The sequence below is a fragment of the Daphnia pulex genome, chromosome 9 (assembly GCF_021134715.1).
Source record: "Daphnia pulex isolate KAP4 chromosome 9, ASM2113471v1".
Lineage (NCBI taxonomy): Eukaryota > Metazoa > Arthropoda > Branchiopoda > Diplostraca > Daphniidae > Daphnia > Daphnia pulex.
Genome location: NC_060025.1, coordinates 7,458,154 through 7,462,462, shown reverse-complemented (window position 1 = coordinate 7,462,462; position 4,309 = coordinate 7,458,154).

Genomic DNA, 4,309 nt, shown 5'->3' with positions numbered 1-4,309 from the left:
TATTTTAATATATCAGCTTACATCTCATACATACAAACACAAACAGCTGTGCTCCTGGAGAAAAAGACGACATTTTCCCTTTTTTATTTTAAAATTTTTAAAAAATGATTTATTCTTCTGCGCTGCGTTCCAGCAGGTACCAGAGAAAAAAAACAAGCGACCACTTTCTATATGACATACGTTCTGTGCGTGTGTGTTATTACTATTCCGTGAAATGTAATTGCCTCAACGAGTCCAATCACATATATTGAACGCGCTCCGAAAGAAAAGAATTAATATAGATGATATTTCGACGACGAGATATTATAATATGATCTTATTATCATGTCTGATGTGCATTATTTTGCACAATATATACAAGACTGATGTGTTCTTTTTTCTTGTTTTTTATACAAGGTTTTTTTAATCGATGATATATTACCATTTTGTTTTTATTTGCATCATAATTGGTAAATAATTCCAATTGTATTTCCATGACAACTCCAAGACCCCCCAGACAGCAATGAACAATACAAATTTCTTTTGGAAACGATATCATATTAAAAAACAAACCGTTTTTGATTCATTTTCATATCATCATCATCACACCCACACAGCACACGGACGAATGATCTCATTTCCTATATGGCCCTTGTCACTTGCGGCTTTTAGACGAGATCGGAAATTGTGTTAGGCGTCGATCCGACGCTTTGGTGTTGGCTGGCCCATCTACGTCATTATTATAGACCCGCAAAGTCTGATTAGATTTTCCCCTAGCTGATATGGTGGTCACGCTCGGCAGAAAATGCGGTGCATTATACATGTACAGACTGTGAGCTCTATTTCCATCTAGTGTAATATCCTTCTGAGGGGGGGTATTCCCGGTGCAACTATGAAATGAGCGAGTATACAACCTAATATTTCGCGCACATTTGTTAATCCAATTGCAGCCGCCCACAGCCAACAGTGAATATTTGGACAGGTGAACACAATTTTATACGCGCGCATAAATTAAAAGAAAAAGGGAAAATTTTGATTTATAATCGACGCTCAAATTTAGGATAATTAAATTGTGAAAACCCGTACAGAAGAGAAAATCACAAATGAAAAAAATAAGACAAAATGTAAATCTATCAGATCGACGAAATTTCACAGGCTGTTCCAGTTTGTTGTACTGTGCGGTTAAAGATGTGGAACACAACAGAGTCACGAAAAAATAAAATAATAAAAATTTGATTTATCATTTCAAAATACATATAAGGAATCAAGTATATAGGGAGCTGGAATTCTTAGACTAGAGTCAAAATTATATGGCCTGGAAAAAAGAAAAGAAAAACATTTTAAATTAACGGCGAGCGTGGAAGAGTCTATCGCCTTATTACGTCACAGTCGGGCAAAAGCCCCGTGGGGCTGCCCGCTGCCGTTTCGTGGAAATACGGTAACGTATTATTTCCGTGCTGAAAACAATTTTTTTTATTATTTTTCGTGAATGGACACGAAAAGTTATAAAGGCAGTCACGCGCCGTTTGCGCTGCTATTGTATACACACTAGTGGCCTATAGGCATAGATTCTCCCTATTGTATCAGGCAGGTATACTGTATAGACTCTAGCGCGTGATGTAACATAGATATATAAGTTGCGCAAGTTCATATAAAAACGGGGACTCTATAAAACACGTTCAAATAAGAAGCGTCGTAATACAATTTGGGCTTTTTCTTTTCGATTTATAAACAAGATCCAATTTGAGGCTTAAATAAAAATAAAAATAGAGCTGGACTGGACGTACGGAATTCCATTTTTCTTATTCCGTTTGACACATAACTTGCATAGCTACATTCTTATATACATCTCCCGAGATGTCATCTCAAGCATAGCGCTATAAAAATGAGATCATTCGTGACATTTATCTTTCACTCAAACGTCAACACACGACAACAGTTACATTTTTTTGATTATTAGCTGTATCAATTAGGAAACGCCCGCTAAAAATTGCACGGGGGGATATCTGTATAGCCAAATATTGTATTGCTTCATCCTCTAATCATGTTGGCGTGTGGACGCGAAATTTGAGCGCCAGGTTTCGTGTAAAGGTCATGCCAGACGTAAATATAACTAATAGATGTGATATGTTATTATTCCGCAAGCGAAACGAACACACACAAAGTCTTCCGCTATATGTTCTGTACCAGTTTTGCCATTCAATGAAAACAACTCTCTCATCTCTACACCGAACGGAATCAAATCCCCCCTCAAAAAAATATAATCGACCTAAATAGAAAATTGAAATGACGTAATCACAACTCCACCGCCGTTGCTGCTGCTGCTGCTGTTGTGTGGCTCCGTTTTCTTCCCGACAAAAATCTCGTTTGAATTGCCCCCGATTTGTGTTCCCTTTCGACCGAGTCGTCGTCTGCCGAATCAACATCAGATGACCCGTCTGACAAGAAATGGAAAGTGTGTCAACGATCGCTCGTTTGCCCAATTTTCATTCAACCAGCTATTGGAACTGCTGCTGCTGCTGATGGCCGGGCTTATATAAGTTTGTCGCCTCTCTGCTCCCCACAGTGTCTCAAATGATTTATAACGACGCCCTTTATAGTATTATATAGAACGAAATCAGAGTCGCCGTCCTGCAGACAAGAATGTTGTTTATTATTCCCACTCTTTCCCCCTATATAATCCACTCAATGGCAGCCAGAGCAGCAGCATCCATTTAATTCGAAATGTTTGAAAATGTTATTTGAAAACGGGTTTGTAAGGCGGAAAAAGAAATGAGCTGTTTGCAAAAGGGGTTTAAAATTTCAGATTCCAATATCCTTGGCACTTTCGATTGTTGTTTGTTTGTTGGCTGGGCGCATCCAGCACACGTGCTCCAAGAGGCGTACACACGCACATCTCGCAACAGATAAAACTCTCCGTTTGACATACTTTCGCTAAAAGTTTGCAACGTTTCTATAAGGGCCTGGTACCGCCAGCGTTTCTCCAACAAATAAGTGATTTGCTGAGATATAGTAACGTTAATATAGTCGAGCTATTTGGCAAGCTCCGCCACATAATGATACCTTTGAAGCTTATACCATCATCGAATTCCAACTTTCTTCCAAGATATTCAGCCTTTTTCGCCCTATACAGATGCAATTAAATTTATTGGCCCTTTTTTTCTTTTGTAGAGAGAACAGGCGTGTGAAATCACGGCCAAAACTCAAAACTTATTATAACGACGCCCTAACACGAACGTTTTCAAAGCTGCGGCCTCTTTTTGACATTATAAAAAATCGCCTTCACTTCCTTGTAAAATTCTGATGGAGGACCGAGCGGGGAGAGAGAGCCATATCCCTTCATTTCCATATACAAGCGAGACAAGAGCTATAACATTATTGCGCAATTATTTACAGCTATATAGTGACTGGAACTCGGTTGTTGGAAAGCAAAAAAAAAAACTTTCACAAGGTCCCAAAACTCTTAAGGACATACAGGGTAAAACGTATAGTCTATAGATGCATACTAGACACATTCCTTGAACCCGATGGGTGGTGTGTAGTTTTACCTATCAGCATTTTTCTTTCTTTTTTTCCTTTTGTGGGTCATCCCAGCCAAGAGTTGGAGGAACAACTTGACGGCCGGGAAAAAAAAGAAAGAAAAAAGAGCTCTTTAGGACAAAGAAGATAGCCTGGCCCATGCGTAGAAAGCCCTTTTACATGTGTGTGTGTTTATATAGGAAAGAAGACAAAACAAGTCGAATGTTATATCTAGCGCTGTATAGGGCCTTCTTGCGATGCGCATTTTTTCGACTCGTTTTTGCCAATTGTTGTGGTCAACCCGGACCCTCGCCACCGCTGCCCGTTGTCCGAACAATAATAATACCAAGAAAAAGAAAAGAAAGAATCGACGAATTCTAACTGGGTCTATCGATACATAGAATCTCACGCTTTTTGCACACGCTGGACAATAAGAGGGTTTGAGCGTGACCTGGTATTATTTGAAAAATGGCCGTGATATGATATGAGACCTCGGGGCGATTTGGTGTCCGTAATAGGGGTGAAAAGATATAAAGCTGAGAGAGGTTGATGAATCAAGATGAGATAAAATTTTGGATTATCATTCTATCGGCCAGCAGGAGCAGCAGCCGCCGTGGTTACATTCAATGACGGTGGGAGATGTGTGACGGTTCTCCCTCGCCGTATCTTTTTAACACCTGACCTGACCCAGTTGGGCTGTGTGGAGGAGCCCAGCCAAAAGGACTGGCCATGTGAATCGGGAAGTGGAACGTTACAACAACCCGAAGCCAAAAGAACTTATTCTCTCCTGTGTGTATACAGTATAAAGAGG